The 18,863-nt window shown below is 37.2% G+C and overlaps 1 protein-coding gene across 2 annotated transcripts in view; it reads right to left on the reverse strand.

The window, feature by feature from the left end:
• The window catches only part of Synd (protein kinase C and casein kinase substrate in neurons protein Synd), a 108,137-nt gene extending 89,615 nt beyond the window's left edge, over nt 1-18,522 (reverse strand). For both annotated transcript variants that reach the window (XM_074098706.1, XM_074098707.1), the window contains exons 1-2: nt 18,239-18,522; nt 7,024-7,106 (exon numbers count right to left, since the gene is read on the reverse strand). The gene's annotated coding sequence lies outside the window, so the exon portion shown is untranslated. The remainder of the gene's footprint in view (nt 1-7,023; nt 7,107-18,238) is intronic.
• Between the last annotated feature and the right edge of the window lie 341 nt (nt 18,523-18,863).

The following is an 18,863-nucleotide window of genomic DNA, read 5'->3' on the forward strand; positions in this document are numbered from 1 at the left end:
GTCACGAGAGGCCCTTGTTCACGGGGCTCTGGGCACGTGCCCGGTGGGAAAAAGGGTCTGGGTGCATCAGCGTTTTTTGAGCGGTACAGCATGGACAGTACGCGATAAAAACGTGACACGTGACTCATATCAGTGTTTACAGCGCGTCACCGTAATTTGAGCAACAGTGTGTTCGATTCTTAATCGTACACGTTATAAGCGAACGATTAAAAGTTGATATAATCAAGCTCCCTATCACAATAACCTAGTTATGTAGTGGCACTGATCACTGTGCACCCGACCGCGACCAGCCTCAGACATGCGAGCAGACGGTTAATTCAAGAATTAGTCATGAATACTCAGGAACAAAGAACTGTGAACAATGGACGCCCAGAAATAAGCAGAGCGCTGACGTAAAGGACAGGGAAGGTGACAATGACAATGTAGTGACATTATGAAGAAAATTTCTTCATTTTCAAAGAATTTATCGGATAACTGAGACAAAATTAGAAACGCGGTTTATTGGTTTTTAGAACCAGAAATTAAGTTTAATTCAATCATAAGAATTTCCTTAATTTTTAACTTCAAATTCGCGAAAAAGTTTAATTATTAGGTTTTCTTACTTTTAATTTCAAATATACTTCAAACTCAAACTTACAACATTTTATCTATTGACATAAAAACACACACTACATCACAACAAAAACAGTAAAAATATAAATAGAAGAGAGAAAAATTAGAGACGTTGCGCTGTAGTTTAATGCCAAAAGGACTTAGACAGACACCGAAGGCTACTTTCTAAGACATTTTTACTCACTTTGTACTTTTGGATTTATTCATCGGGGCCACAAACGACAAACCTCTGAAACCCTCTTTTTATTTAGATATTTATACTTACTTAGTATTAAATTAATATTAGCTCCAGAAGTTTCAAAAATCCTTTCTTAGTGCCGCCTCTGTGATTATTTTAAAAGAAGCATATGTCTGGCATATTTCGTACGTTATCTGTCAGTGGTCAGTCAACGTTACCATTTTTTAGGAAAGCATAGATAGATTATAAAACGGGTACTATTATGTTATGTATGTTGTGATTAGGACATTAATAGGAGTTTCTTCGCAATACACATCGAAACGAAATAGTACTCCGGTTAACTCGTGTTTAGTGCAAAGAACATGACCCCACTTATCAGCAATTGGTTGTTCGTGATGATCAATAAGCCGTAATTTGAATGTTGCTCAATTATCACCTACAGTTGAATCATCGCATATTGTTTGGATATGATTGCGCAGCCGCGGATCTGGTTACATGTTTCATGTGATTGTAAATTGACATGAACTTCAGCATATAAGGAAAGTACCTATGTATATATGTATGAAAGACCGTTATAATTCTCTCTCGCAGTGTCATTGAGCGAGAAAGCTGGAAGTAGTATAATACTAGTACTGTTGCTACTACTATTACTAGTAGTAGTACTACACTACTACTACTAGGTGCTTGCTAGTACTAATGTTGCCTCGTGGATAGTGTAGCTTTGGCAGTGCCGCAGTGTAATCCAAGTTATTGTCATCTGTAAAATTGGTATTATTTCAGACAAACAAGATTTTGCATTCCTATACAGGTTTTTTATTAGCCGCACCGCAAGGCACTTTTATAAGTGTGCATTTGTTATAAATTCACATGGATATTTGTCGGGATCATGTGACCTAAATAAACAACCGATACCACAGTCCCCAATTAAAACTACACGGTTGATAAACAAACCTGTATTCAATCAATAAATATAACGTCATTTTACTCGTTTACGTGTATTATGTGGAACTGACAGTGCATTCGAAATGACAAGTAGGTGAATATAATGAAACTGGACCGTAAATAAAGTCCTAATTGATAGAATTAGTTTTTTTGTATCTTTATATGGACACTTACTTCAATTATTAGGTTCTATTAGTAGTACATACAAGTACGTAGTCATCAAAGGAACGTGTAACAACATGAAACTATACAATAAACTATCTAAAATGAAGTGGCTAATTATAATTTCATTCGGGTAAATAGGAGTTAAAAATAAAACTAACCATTAAAAAATTGCAAAAAAACTTTCAAAAATTGAAATAAAAAATACAAAAAGATTCCAAAAAACCAATCTTAATTTCAAAAATTCATCAAAATTCACATTACCTTTAGATATGTAAAAACCATCATTCGTTTTTGCTTGCGTAACGTAACACAATATGCAAAAAATTGCAAATGCATTCTGAAGTTGCGCTCTAATTGTTAACGGCACGTAGAAAGAAGCGTGTAGGTACAGACAGATATTTTTGATCGAATTTTGCTTAGCGATCGAATTTGGCGTTCAATGGGTCAATTCCAAGCAGGGCAACTACGAAACTCGAAACTCGAAGTTCGTATCGTACCGTCCCTCTCGCTCTCGTACTAAACAGTATAAGTGTCAGAGGGATCGCACGACACGAACTTCGAGTTTCGAATTTCGTAGTGGCCCTGCAGGGTAGTTTGCACTTGCAGCCAGCCCACCGCAGCAGGGTAGGCAATAGGCAGACCTTTCGCTGCCTACCCTCAATGCAAGCCCAGGTTTCTACGCGTAATATACAACAGGATCTGCAAGAAACAAGCCTACTCTTTTTTCGAAGGCAATGCACCCGTCATTTAAGTTTCGCAAGCTCGCTGCACTCGATTCTGTCATTGCAATACTCTTCGATATATCTAGCATATGATCACTATGAACCAATTAAGTCTAGAAAAAGTACTATTTGGGTAACTACCGAAAAAGTAGGCACATCAATAACTGGTCCAGTAATTTAATTTTGTATTAATAGTCTTGTGATCTGTTTAGAACTTTTAAATTTATTTTCAAATCTTGGACCATTTGTCGTCTTTTTTTTAATTATTAAATAAAATAAAATAAATAAATATGTAGTTAGTTGTACGTATACTTTTACTGCCGAGAATACATACATATTTTGGAAAGACAAATTTAACAAAAATCGTGTTAATAAATTGTTATTTTATGTACTGTGAATATCTAATAAATAAAAGTACACATGATTCTGGGAACATTCTACTGAATATAAATATGGGTTAGACCTAATTTTTTTCCTCATTCTGTAACGTTAGCACAGTTTTTATGCAGATTTCATTTATATAACGTAACCGTACGCAAAGTTATAAAAATGTAAACAAACAGATATTAAATTCAAACTCAAATCATTTATTTAGTAAATAGGCCGCAATGGGCACTTTTACACGTAATTTTTTTAATTAGTAAGTAACTTGTATTATTTTCTAATATTATTAGTCTAAATATGCAATAGACCCCAGCGCTTTCGGAAATACCATCGTTGCCAAAAATAATGCGCCGCAAGAAACTTGGCCGAAAGTCATTTTTTCAAAATAAAATAATTACAAATACTTACAACACTTTTAAACTACATTATAAAATTAAAGAAAAAATTGAGTTACTAATAATATCACAACAAAACAGTACACAGATTCTTAACTGTAACAACTTTCATTCATCACATTCACAGATATAGATTACACTAGATTACGCAAATGCATCTACTTCGCGCGTCCGAACCCCGACCAAACGTCAAGGTTGGCCCCATACAAAGACTGACCGCTAACTGACTAATCATGACTAGTGACTGACTCGAGCCCGAGCCCCACGGCGCGGGCGGGCGGCGCATTTGAATCGATTTTGCGCGGACATCGGGGAATTCACATTTGAGAGACGTCTCAAGAGCGAATTAGCGATGTGAATTCCCCGATGTGGCGACTGTGACGACAGTAGATATAAAAAAGTGTCACAGTTAGTTTTCATACAGATTGAGGTGTTTGCGTTATCTAGTGTAATCTATATCTCTGATCACATTGAGTAGAATGAAAAAAGTATGAGCATCGCTACTGATCTGAATCTGTGTGGTGTGATTGTCGTAAAATATTTTCCTTCGCCGTCACCACATGAACTTCATGCAAATTACAAACACATAAAATGTTTACGATAAGCGAAAACACAGTAAAGGAAAGCCGTAAACTTGAGCTTGTTTAGAAAAAGGAGAGTGCAAAATATTAATGGCATTAGTAATGCATATTAAAGGTCATATTATACATAATCGTAAAAAATCTTGTCAGCTCCGATCCTTGTCTCATCGCGGCAAATAATAGGTATAATAATGTAACGAATTAAGAATGTCAGACAGTTTAGTTACCATTTTGATTTTGACGTCGACAGGCAAATCTGCCAAGGGCATACCAAGTAAATAGGTAGTTTAACCTTACATGTAAGCTTTGCCCAAGTGTGAAAGTCAAGGAACGAGGTAATTGTACTACATTGTTTAGTTTAACAGAACGTCAATGCAAGTGACTCATTTAAAAAATAAATATTATAACAATATACATATAATTCATAAGCAGACACGCGTGTTCCATTATTACACCATCGCGGTGATTCACACAGCCTTGAAATTTCGATAATGGTTTACTATATTTTTACGAGGAAATGCGGAATAATTATGCTTAAATGGGCTGGAAATTATAATCTGTGAGTTTATGGCTCTCAGAAATCTCTGTAGAACTGACCTTTTTTGAAAGACGATTTGTTAAATAAAACTTTTGAATACGGTGACTGTCACCAAAGCCGTTTTTATTTCTTCTTCTGCGGAGCATTAAGTCTAGAGAATAAATTAATTAATCACATTTCCAATGAAGCTGACTTCGATAAATATATTGACGCTCGCAAACGTACAAAACGTACAACGTAGCAAAAGTACGTACGTAGGTAAATCATGACTGATAGTCTACCTCAGGGTTTCTTAAAGTGGGGTACGCGAACCCCTAGGGGGTTCGCGACAAGGTTTACGTGATGGTGGCTGCAAGACTGGCAAGATGATTAAGATTGGTTTTTGGAGTCTTTTTGTATTTTTTATTTCAACTCCAAAGTTAATTATTTGTTGTTGTTTGTTTCAGTTTGTATTTTCGTTGGCAAGACGATTCTTACCAATATTTGGTACCTTTTATTGAAATAATTAATAAATAATATAGGTACATTATATTATGATGATGTTTGAAATAAAAATAACCTTAGTTTCTCCAACAGTCAATTTTATTACTTTCATTGGAGGGGGGGGGGGGCAGGTAGGGGTTCGTTGTCGTCTAGAAACATTAACAGGGGTACGTTGAGCCATAAGTTTGAGAAACGTAGGTCTACCTAAACTACCACAAACGGGACTTATCACGCTAACACACACGAGTAATATTTACCTCGACGTTTCGACCACATTACAGTGAGCGTGGTCAAGAGTAGAAGAAAATCACGAAAGTTTAAAACGTTAAATCATGACTGTTTTTAACGCCTTTTCATTGAGCCAATAGCCGCCGCTTGTATTGTTTGTACAGCATTTTTAACATCCTGAGATAACCACGAACAGTGGCAGTACACCGATTTGGAAAATTCTATTTGTATGGAAGTTTATACTTCATTTTATGAAAAAGTTATAGCTCCTAAAGATAGTTTTAAGGTATGTAGTTTTTTTAATGTGTACAACCGGGTTAAGAGCCTTGCTTCCTCCTTTTTTTTTAGTTAGTCAACAAAATTATTACGTGTTCTCTTGAACCAGTCGCAACGGAAAGCGCTCCTAAACGAGGTGGAGGTGCGCGCGCGCCGGGTACTACCGTTACGTATACAGCCCGGATAAGGCCGTGGAATTTGTCAACTAGCCGCTGTGTATCCGCGAGGATATGGCTTTGAAACGATGGGGAAGTCTTAAGGCCTACGCTAGCGACGCAGTTTACACGGAGTGCGTGGACGCCTATTAAAAATTGTGTGAGCAGCGTTAACTGAACGCGACCACCCGCGCCAGCTAGGGTAGGCCCTTAGGAGGAAGTAGCGTCAAAATAAACGGAACTAATACTAGTATCGAAAATACAAACTGAGACATGGATGCACAGAAAAACCAGAAAAAGAGACCAGCGCTGGGAATCGAACCCAGGTTCTCAGCAATCCGTGCTGCGTGCTATAACCCCTACACCACCGCTGGACAAGAATCTAGACACGAATTTTTCCTATGCATACTTATCTCAGGTTGCTTATTTCTACTACGCTACTTATGCAGCAGCACTAGCGACATCTATGTTCCGCTCTCATCGAGAGACGTCACACTCTTTCGGAACCAACCGCTCACCTAGACAAGAGATGTCGCTGCTAAGCAATTAAATTATGATTGGTAAAAGTAACAAATTTGGAGTTGAAATAAAAAATACAAAAAGACTCCAAAAAACCAATCATAATCTAATACTAGTAGTTTACTGGTTTAATTATTTTGTCTCAACGCAATTACAGATTCAAGAGCTACGCCTGTGTGACGCTACACAGCTGTTTCACCAACAAACATTTCAGCTATTGCATTGTTTGACAATAATTTCGATTGACAAAGCTCACAGATATAGATTACACTAGATAACGCAAACACCTCAATCTGTATGAAAGAAAACCAACCGTGTCACTTTTTTATATCTACTGTGACGTCTCAAGAGCGAATTAGCGATGTGAATTTCCCGATGTCCGCGCAAAATCGATTCAAATGCGCCGCCCGCCCGCGCCGTGGAGCTCGAGTCAGTCACTAGTCATGATTAGAGTCAACTAGCGGTCAGTCTTTGTATGGGGCCAACCCCGACGTTTGGTCGGGGTTCGGACACGCGAAGTAGATGCATTTGCGTAATCTAGTGTAATCTATATCGGTGACAAAACTGAACCAACCGCTTGTATAAATTCATTCATTAACAGTCACACAATCTCCGATTAACATAGGCTACACCGGAGAATAATGGTTTCCGTCGTATTTTGTCTCAATTAGCTTCCGTTAACTTCAGTAAGCTAGTTGAGAAAGCAAGAGAAATACGAACTATTCCTACAAAATACGACAGCAAAACATTATTCACAACATCTGCACTTTTTAGCCGGGAAAGTGTTCCCGTCGGACGTAGACGAAGTTACCAGAAACAGTTGGTAGTAAACAATGTCAACTTACAAATTAGTGTTGCGAGCAGCGTGACGCGGCCCGTCCTCGAACTATTAGCGTCTCATCGATGCACTTTGCGCGCACAACACTATCTGTGGACAATCAATCAAACTGTCAGTTTATTTGTCAAAACAAAAGTATTGCTACTATCGAAACATCTGATCTCTGATCCATCGTAGAACGTTCTCACTGTAAGCTTCATTAAATTAAGGTATTCCTTGTCAAGCAATGTGAAAAGGTTCCAAAATAGATCACGGTTCACTTAGTTCAGTAGTATCTACATGTATATGTTTCTGTTGCGTCATGAATAAAATATATTTCTTACTCTGATGACAACATAACTTATCTCCTAAAAACGTTCAGTGCTGTACCTATTTAAGAACCAGTGTAATGCATATACGCATAGCTATATGTATATCCGTAACAGTGGCTAGCCGGAGCTCGACCGCGCACCGGCGGCCGGATTCCCACAATGAACGTCCTTGGCCACCCCTCATCACCAACCAACGCGCCTATATCAACTCCGACCACACCAAACCAGACTTTAACCTGACGCGATACCATCTAAGTTTTCAAAAACGGCGTTAAGACGTTTCGGATGGGAACAGCCATTGATCATTATGTGAAAAAAGCAGCTCCGTTTCGAGATTTCATCTCCGTGTAATAAAAGCCGTAGTAAACGCAGGAAATTACATTTTTGCATGTTTACTTTCTGCATATGAAGTGTTATAATAGTGCAGTTGTATGCAATGTGTTCGTAATTCGATTTACAATCGAATCAAGTACGGATGTGGTGTTTTTTTTGTTGCAAATAGATCGCCGAGATTCAAAGTATATATATATGAAGAGCTATCGTGTGATGCCAGAGAAAATAAGGTCTAGGAGTAGCCTTGATTTAGGTAAACTATTTTACAGCTACTTCGAATCCCTTCCGGCGATCTAAAAGTCTTTCTAGTTAAGAAAAAATAATCTAAAACTATTTGGTTGATTAGTTCATCAATTAAGCATGATCTAAATTGAAGTCAGAGTAACCGTAAGTTGTTTTATTCTACCTACGATCAGTCTCACCTCAACTAATGTTTTTATACGCCATGTCACATCGCTACCACATGTCTTATAAAGACCAGCGCAGTCTTCTTATAACAAAGTGCCACTCAATTTCGGCGCTTACCGACTGAATGAAACATCTGCTCATCTATTTATAACTCGGTCCCACATGTGTAGTTATAGAGGATTGTAATATTTGTAATCTGCATGCGTCCGCAATACGTTAATCGAATTAGTGGACTGAGCTAACGAAGGGAAGGGTGCTCTGTTGACAAGTGTCCAGTACTGTAGGCAATGCTCCCATATTGGACAGCAAAGTCAGCTTTAGGTATACATTCTTAATTTTTCACGTTCACGAAGAAATAAACTTTTTTACGTTTCAAATTTCACGTCCGACCACTGGAAGTGGGTCAAAATGAACTTGCAAGATTTGACCCAACAACAACATACAAGGGAAGTTAATACCAAAGTACACAAACGATTTCACTTCTTAAATACAAAACTTTAAACTAATTTACCGCGACCTGAAAATAATTCAGTTCAACTGGCTGCTCGCGTCAAAGTGGAGGCAGCAAAAAACATTTAATTTTAATACAAACTTAACCATCTAGGATCGCGTGTCTCCGAGCAATGACCAAACAAGTGGCCGGGTGCAATTACGACCAAAACTGGCGAGTGCTCGGGAAAAACTTTACCATTCATCAAACAATGGTCCGCCGAGCAAATTGCCCGTCCCAAAGTCCCCAATGGACAGTTTATGGCTAGAGTAATGGATAAATTCGATTGAGCTTGTTTTTATACTGTCCCGGGTTTTCTATTGACGGAAAGGTTTAAAATTAAATGATAAACGGCAGTGCTCTACGGCGTGTATTAAATAAAAAGCAGGGTAGACAGCGCTAGTACCACCAGGTACGCTGATGCCGCGAAAACTACCAACTGTCTACTCTGGAATGCATTAAATAAGGAGCAGGGTAGGCAGCGCCAGTGCTGGTGGCGCGCTGATGCCGCGAAAACTACCAAATGCCTACCCTGGAATCGACCCAATGCACACGAATGCGTATAAGTTTTTATTTATCACACTTGCTAGCAAAGTTCCATGTATACAGAACAGAAACATCACATAAGAAAATCTGGTTGGATGGCGAGCAGAAATAATTAAGCTTTTTCTTTCCGCGTAGTTTCCTTATCCCAGTGCCTGCTTTAGATTTTCGTGACAGCGCAAATGAACCTTGGCAGCAATTACTTAGCCACACAATTGGATTAGCAAAACCCACCTCGGAGTCACTAATTAAATCGCTGAACATTGGCGAACTTCTGATCGCTGACCTACATCGTCCCCAATGTAAGTGCTCTTGAAAACTTTATGATAATTACAATAGTTGAGTTCGTAAGTTGTAAGACTTACTAGGTGTAACTCTTTAGTCTTCAAAAAATTTATTGAATCAGGCGTTATAATGCAGTGCGCATGAATTTCTTATACGTTTTAGGTTATGGATGTAAAATCTCGACAAAGACAACAACAATCAAGCAAAACACATTTTCTCAAGTAATTAAAATAATAATATAAGTATTTAGATATCTGTAGATGCTATCTTCGCAAAGAAAAAACAATATCCAACGGCACCTAGTGAAGGTCTCATTCTCGAAATGTTTTTTCAACTGGTCCAACATAAACACAATTAAACGATTATCTATAATAGTATTCGAGACGTGAACGGCCAATGACAAACCGGTGTCCGTTCGACCCGGACAAAGGGCAATATCGGCACAGTGGAGTCAGATGCGTATCTCATGAACCTCAGGAATGCAGGTAAATGGTGCCTGTCACTAACGCATTGGTACAATTTAAATCCCATTGAAATTGAAATTAAAATTAATTGGGCAGTTTTCAGGACAAAAAAAAACTATTTAGTCCGACAGTTTGACTATCGGAAAATACACGTAGATATTTTTTCTTCTTTGTCAATCAAACAAAACACGATAAAGATGAAGCGCGTCAAATTTCGGGAATGGAGGGAGTATTTATATATTTATTAAAACAAAAACGAAATACTTCGTAACTTTGTACCCCAACCGGTAAATCATAGCTGTACTATCTTTAAACCGAATGACATCCATATATCATACTAGCTGGTGCCCGAGGCTTCGCCTCCGGTGTAGTTTTTTTTTTTTAATTTTCTAAATCTTCATTTATAACCTTCTCCTGACAATAGCAAACACATAGTCAAAATACCACAAACGGGACTTATCACGCTATTATTACACAAATTGTGTAATAATAGCGTGATAAGTCCCGTTTGTGGTATTTTGACTACACAAATTGTGTAATAATAGCGTGATAAGTCCCGTTTGTGGTATTTTGACTATGAGTGAGAATCACGAAAGTTTAAAACGTTATAATAGCAAACACAACAAAAAAAGAATTAGCGAAATCGGTCCAGCCGTTCACGCGTGATGCCGTGACCGAGGGAAATTGGGATTCATTTTTATATATTTAGATATCTGTGAAAACGAAATAAATATATTTGTATTTGAAAACTTTTTCAATCATCCAAAATATTAAAGAATAGTATGCTTTTAAGACAGGTGTTTTAGCGGACGTATAAAAATAAGGCTCTTTTAAATATATGTTCTTGTGAATTCCATTACTTACAATAACAGCATCTGTTGTTAAACGTTACTAACCAACATGCCAATCAAACACCCCTCAGTCTGAGGGTTATCTTATCATAAAAACTAAACAATTGTGCTAACCTGTTAACTTGTCAAGCATAACGGACATTTTCGCATATCTGTACTATACAAATGACATCATAAACAAAAACGCTGACGGTTGCCAGATACAGTAATACCTACCCACAAATCAGGTTAGGTCGTTGACCAGGCCGAAAAACATTCGCTCTGAATCCAGTAAACGTGATGGCAATCAGACAGAACTTATCTCGATTTAGATACAAATCTAAAAATACACTTTAAAGCGTCTAAAATCCGTTTTAACGTAGATAAACTTTAATTTTTACTTCTACATTATTAAAAAAACTGATATTTCGTGTAGTAGGAAATACCTTTAGTTTGAACGAATTCTCTCCAGCCATTAAATAGAGAAGTATGCGGTTAATTGGCAGCAAAATCTCAGTGTTTAATGAAGGCGGACCGGTGAAGCTGACAAATGAGACACTTACAAATTCCAGCTACTGAATGAATTGAAAGACATTCGAAGTAAAGACAATCTGGAATACCATTTAAAACGTAAAATAACTTGATATTGACAGGACATGTGAACCGTAACGATCTTAGATAATCAGGTAGCAGTACTTAGACTTATTTCAAAATGATGTACATGTTATCCCGCGATTACGAGAATAATACCTACCAAATATTTGTTGCACGGCTTAAAATATTAAATACTAATGTTTACCCGCAGCTTCGCACACGTAAATCATTAGATCCAGCAGCTGAATTGAAATTATGGGATTTTTGAAAAATTCCAGTGGGAATTCCCGAAAATTTAATCGTGGTTTTCATTGACGTCACATTAAAAAACTATTATATATTAACTATACCAAATTTCATCCAAACCCTATCAGCCGTTTTAGCGTGAAGGAGTAACAAACATACTCACTCACAAGCTTTCGCATTTATAATATTTACAGGTCAAAGTGACAACAATATTTGTTTTTTATTTATGTGTATGTAAAAAATGGTAAAGGACAAGGTAGACTATACGTTCACTACGCCCTAGGTTCGGACACGACAGGCAGGTACAAACCAAAACAAGTCCGACATCAGACCGACCGTCCCATTAAAATACCTCAGACCCACGCGCCAAGCCAACAACGGAGAAATTACTTATTTACATAACAAAAAAAGCTTAATTTCCCTTGCACTGGCCACGATATCGGAACGCAATAGGAATTACAAACCGTGGGTGTCCAGTTTCATATTCAGATTTGATAAACGCGAGGCCTTGGTTATCCTTGATATGGAGGCAGCAGAATACAAGGTCAATGCCTTTGAATTTAAAACGGAAAATTCGACTGACGAGGTTGCCGCATCGGTATTAGTCGTTCCGTCACGCTCTGACTGCCCTATAAGTGTAATTATAATGTTTAAAATACAGTTAATAAACGACTGTCGGTCTTCCCAAATACTGTCGGTATAAAATTGTCAGTTTCCTCGTTGCACGCGAAACAGGATAGATTGCTTATTGGAGTTATATCCTAAACGAATAAATGCAGTCGGAAAATGAAACTGATATCCGGACGATTTTCTAATTCGGTGATTACACGACTACCAAAAAAAAATTCGCTTGGCAACCAAGGTTTATTGCAGAATGTGGCGGATGGGCGCGCGGCCCAATTTCTAGTTGTTCCGGAAACATACGGGGTGGTGTGTTGCAACGCGCCGGCGCACTGGACCGTGCTTCCACAATCATTAGGTTTGTTAGGAATAGTGTTGGAAAGTCATAGCGCATTAGCTTGCGAAACACGCCGAGGTTATATTTAGATCGAGACAGCGAGCTGATCTGGCAGCATAATTGTATGTAAAAATTGCAATAGCAATAATTGAGTGGACCATCTGATGCTCTTGTTGCATAAAACTATCCATCCTAATAGACCTCGCACGTTATATTATTATTATTTATAAGCATGTAGAGATGTCCCACTGCTAGGCAAAGGCCTCCCCGCATGACCTCCACTAGACCCGGTTTTGGGCGATCTCTGACCAGCTGCAAAGAAAATCGTCCAGGTCATCCCCCCGTCAATGCCTGGGCCTGCCACGCCACCGTTTTGTGGTATCCAGTCTGTGGCTATTTTAACCCACCTATTGGGTTCCATGCGGCTGACGTGGCCTGCCCAGTCCCATTTCAGCCTGGCAATCTTTGCACTCACATCAGTAATGCGTGTTCTGGAGCGCAATACAGTGTACCTCGCACATTAGCCATGCGATATTTTAAGGACTTTTAAGTTTTTAGTCAAAATAAAGGTAAACAGTCGCAGATTGGACGGACGGACCCATGCCTTCTTGTGGTTGTCGTAAAAGGCGACTAATGGAACTGCTTTGAGACTGGGCTGCAGCTTACTCTATTGTGGACTAAGACCGACTACGAACTCTGGCTTGTGGTCTGGTGTGGAAGGCAAGGGAAAAAAAATAAAAAAAAAACAAAACACTTATTTTCCCAAGAAATAAATCATGAAGGTTCCCTACTAATACCAATTCTTAACGACGCCCACGATCATTCTGTCAAGAGTTATTAACGTTCTACGATCTTCGTTGTCCCAACCCTCCCAGTCAGCTGTTGACATGGTCTCCGTTCGTAAATATCTAAATTAACTTTCAAATTAAATTGTTATTTTTTGCCCCTTGCGATTTTTGATTGATGAGGTCTTACAATCGCGTTAATGACTTAAGATCGAAAAAACATGAAAGGAGGCACCCAACTGGATTTGAATAATAAATTAAAACAACGTAGATTCAAATCAGTATGCTGCTATAAGTAAAAAATGCTACAGTAACTGTTTCTATGAATAGGCCGACAAAAGAAACGCCCACGTGTTGAACTATACCTACCTATAGTACAGGAAACTAGTTATACATTTAACATTATATTTATTGTTTACTTTAGTCATATCAATATACCCAAGTACAATAGTGTACAACTACTCTTTATTTATTTTCAACACCACATAATGTTACAAAGTAAGCAATAGGCGGCCTTATCGCTGCAGTTATAATAAAATTAGAATCAAATTAAATAATAATTAGGTAAGTACATTTCATTTATGCGAGTTAGGTGTATTGTTTCGTATATTTTTACGCTTGTTATGTTTTTTTGACGCAGTTTAGCCAAATTGCATCAAAATTTTGGGTGGAAGTTACCTGATGTTTGGGATTAGATTATAAGGTACAATTTACGAAACGAAACTATTTAAAATTGTGTTAACTTCTATAGTAAAAAAAAAAACCGCTAGTAAATGTACATATAGGTATTTTTAGTCCATTTCTATTCGAAATACCGAGAAATGTGTTACAATTTGACCATTAATCTGGGGGCACGGTAGTGCCCCCGCCAAGTCGAGCAAAACAAAAACAAAGGCACGGCCGTACCATACTTTTCTCGAAGCCATTCAGGCTATTTTCAACATTCAAACCTTAATTTAAATGGAGTATAGTTGTGGTAAACCTTGAAGTAAATTAATTGGTTGGCGTATAATGTTACAGTTAAATGATTAAATAAAGCAGTTTATCATAACACCGTGGTTATGGCACAAGAATCAATTTACCTCATACTGATAGTGTTGGTTAGGTGGTATGGAATGAATAATGATTCATTGTATTAAAATGTAGCAAGATCCGTAAGTTTTCCTGAGAAATCATTAACCTACTGCAGGACGCAGGTATGTTTCCTGTTTCACAATTTAACGTCAAGACGAAAACAGACTTGACTGAAATTTACCATCCTCCACTGTTATGTCATACATAGCTAATGTAGGTCCTGTATTTGTCACCAATTGTTCCTTTGAAGCGTCTACTCTCAAGTAGATGATAATTGAACGGCGAAGGTCTGAACGGCGTAGGTCTTGATTTGAAGGAAACGCCGAACATAATTTAAAAGGATCTGTGTTTTCACTTCCCAGTTTTCATACAATTTTTAGATGCTATTGCGTGGGAGGTTGCCGTACAGCTGAAACTAACTATATCTACTCTACATACCTACATTTACTTAACATGCTGTCTATGTATGTACGGTTACATCGTACAATAATTCTACTTCCAACTAATGGGCACCTACCTGTTATAAATATGCGATATGTCGGTGTGTGTATTCGTTACTCTTTCACGCTAAGGCTGCTTTCAGACACGACGGGAATCGCGCGATTTTAGTACACCGTCTCTTTCTCAAGCAATACTCTGAAGAGACGGTGCGCTCAAAACCGCACGATTCCCGCCGTGTCTGAAAGCAGCCTAAAACGGCTGGACCGGTTTGGATGAAATTTGCCATCTCGCTAGACGGACGGAGTTAAGATGTCTAAATGTATGTTACACACATGTTCTAAATACACCGTAAATGAAGGCCCCAATTGTGACAATCCGTAGCAAAAGGCAGGCTGCCATAAGGACCCTTTTGCTATAGATTGTCACAATTTGATACAAATACAAATACAAAGACTCTTTATTGTACACCAGACATAGTAAGCGATACAGAAAACAGATACACAGAGAAAAAAAAATACAAGGTGAGCAATAGTTTGATAGTTTAATAGTTTGATTTACGGAAATTCCCACGAGAATGTAGCCTCTGAATTTCTATTTAATTTCACTTTTTTCAAGCGAGTAAACCCGTAAGTACAGGCTAATATAAAAATTATTTAAGCAAGGGACTAATTAAAAAGATAAGTTATGTAGCTGTCTATGTTTAACAATCTTAAAATCCCATCTGTGCCCTTCTCGCTTAGCACCTAGCTAGCCAGCCAGCCTATCTAAATGGAAATTAGCCAATTAATTAAAACCAAACTAAAATAGAAATTCTCGCAAAGGTTCGCAAAGATCTTCAACTACCGTATAGCTTAGTAGGATCGAGTTTCATAGTTCTGTGGGGCTAGGCTACTCCGAAAATCGAAAATCGAAGTTCGTGTCGTTCCGTCCCTCTGACGCTTATACTTTTTAATACGAGAGTAAGAGGGACGGTACGATACGAACTTCGATTTTCGAATTTCGAAGTAGGCCCTCTAAGCAAAAATTCGACCAAAAATATCTAGACGCTTCTACACCGTAACAACAGAGTCGTGTTCACATATTTTTGCTAAGAAGTATGTCTATGAACTCGACTGTACCAATCTCCAGTTATTAACAAATTAAATCCAGGTGTTTAGTGCTTATAGGTAGGTAGCAAGTGGGCAAAACAAGTGACAGGCGACCTTGCGCGACTCGGCGTCTAGGCAATTTCCAAATTCCAATAATACCTTAGTACAGCTTTGTATACATAGTTGCAGATAGGTAGGTCTTGAGTTCTAAGGTATTTACTTGTAGCCTATCTTCATACGTTATAAAAAATATGGATTATTGAAATATTTATTTTTATTGAAATATTTTATGGAATCCTGTTATAAATAAGTACCGGCGTCGGGATGAATGTTCGGTGGGACGATCGGACATTGTAAGTGTTGTGTGTTGGTGTGATGGGGTAACAAATAAAAATGACCAAGTGCGGGTAGTTGGAGATACAAGTGCCGGTGCTTTTTGTACTCAATTGCGGGTAGTTCGAAGGACTCGCGCTGCTGGGCAGACTTGACACCCTATACTTCAGTCTACTCCTGAACTAGGCCACTGTAATGTGGTTGAAATGTCAGGGTAAATATTACTCATGTGTTTTAGCGTGATAAGTCCTGATTGTGGTATTTTGACTATGAGTGAAAATCATAAAAGTTTAAAACATTATAGAGGTTTCTTCAGACAAATGAGTCTTGGTTACTTAATATGTTTGTATGTGTATTTATCATACTAGTTTGTTTATCTGTTGCCTCAGTACCAAGAGCATATATTTATTTATTTACTTTAGCCATTAAAAAAGGTTCACTTATCAGGTATACATAAGTAAACATGGCAGGTCCTAGTACCAAGCTGCCGCAATTTACACTAATACTTTCAATGTTCTTCCAAGCTGTTTTCCTTCTTAATGTGTACTGAATATGTGTAAAGAAATGGCGGTCTCTCTCTACTGATGTATTGCATACTTAATGGATAATGTGGCAGTGTTGTGTTACATGCTCCCCTAAAGTCATTAATACAGTTTAAGTTTATCCTATTACCAACAACCTGATAACTTAACCTGGCTGGATTAACTATGGTGCTAGGCAGAATTAAAATTCAGTATACTTTCCATGTTATTCAAACTTTTAAATCAGTGGTTTAGTGTAAATGATGTGTTTAAAAAACGAGTAAATATCCAAAATGAGTATATATGTTGTTAAATACAGTGAAATTAGATATAATTTGTTTGTATGTATGTAAACTCTTCATTGTAAAACAGATAAGCAACAACAATTGACCAACTTTCCCTTTCATCCCTTTAAGGGATCTCTACCAAGTCAACCAACTCTACCAGTGCAAATTTGTAATATCTTGCAGGTTGCACCCATAAAAAAAAATTGGTTCACTAATGGAAAATTATTAATTTTTTATAGGTATAAATTAATTAAAGAAAAGAAAATACATACCTACATTGCTGCACTAGGATAGCCTTACCCAATATAGGATATCAATTAGTAATATATTAAAATTGTTCTTAAGGTAGGGGCTAGGCCAGTTACTATTAATTTTAAGTGGTAAATGTAATTGCTCTGTACATTGTTGGTGTCTAAATACTTAAATAAAATTTAGCTCCTAGACTGGGTTATTCAGACACCCTGTAATTTTCAAATATCAGAATGTCTATTTTCATAAAGTTGCCATTTAATAAAAGATTTTCTAATTGGAATTTATCTAGAATTAAATTGCAAATTGGAATTAGTACCTATTTAAAAATAACAATAACTGTTGCAAAGTAGATGGGACTCTCAATATAACTCATATATGATTTTTACTCTTATTTGATTGAAGTATTGTAATAGTATTGTAAAACTCTTTATTGTACATAAAAACACATGAAAATAACAGAACACAGGATTAAGATACGATTACGAAGTTGAAGTTACGATTTTATTTATTTTTAGTCAGATCCTACTGTTTACTGAGAAACTCTGAAATAGTACTGACCATTATAAATAAAAACAAAACTAATACACACAACTTTAGCATGACATGTAGCAGTCAGCTGATTATAGTATCTATTGTTTACTTAACTTTAATTTCTTAAATTTTAATCATTTAGATGTACGCAAGGAAGGACTCACTCAGAACATGTTCAAAGTAAAATTAAATAATATCAAAACTATAAACAATTGCTTTTTTGCGAATAAATTAAGTTTTTCGCAAGTTAAATTTAGGTAAACCCGTGAATGTGAAGTTTGAATAAGAATATTTGAACGATGTAAAATAATGTTATCATATCAAACTTCACCATCTCTAATCCGCCGTTATCTCGCGCGGTTGAGTCGAGAGCTATCACGCGTCCAGCGTTCGTGGCAATCCTGCCCTCGAGCTAAACCTACGACCCGAGAAACAAAATAAAACTCACCTCGATTTCTTGAAAATTAAATAAACACTGATCCGTAATCCAATATAACGTTCCACTGATCCTATTTGAAACGACACAAACATTCAAACACGAAACCACACTTGCAATTTAATTGACACGCAAAACACAAATGCACGGAAAATGTTGTTACGATTAATTTAATTCACTTATTAACACCGACTTACTACAAACGTGATTAAATTAACACTAAAATTCGGCAACGGTCGTTTTAGCATCCCTTCCAATTGAAACATCGGCCATCACTAAAAATGTTGCTATTCAAAGTCACGTTACGGACTCACGTGTATTGTTGCCAGGTTTTTATTGTGGTTTTTTTGACGTTTCGAAGCATTATTCTTCTAGCAATAGTTCGATAAACATTATAAGAGTTCATAAAATACACGAATAATGATTACTAAAGTATCATTGCCACGTTGATTCATCTGATTAACCTACATTATAAATTATTATTTTCTTCAGTAATTTCAATAAATTAACTGGCAACGGTAACATTTAAGTTGTCATGGTGGAAGTTAACAGCTGTCAAAACTAGACGTCAAATATTATGTTTCAGTTTCTATTAAAAACGGTGCTTCTCCATAATTCTATTTGAGGACCATTTTCG

Source organism: Choristoneura fumiferana, chromosome 15 (genome assembly GCF_025370935.1).
Source record: "Choristoneura fumiferana chromosome 15, NRCan_CFum_1, whole genome shotgun sequence".
Taxonomy (NCBI): domain Eukaryota; kingdom Metazoa; phylum Arthropoda; class Insecta; order Lepidoptera; family Tortricidae; genus Choristoneura; species Choristoneura fumiferana.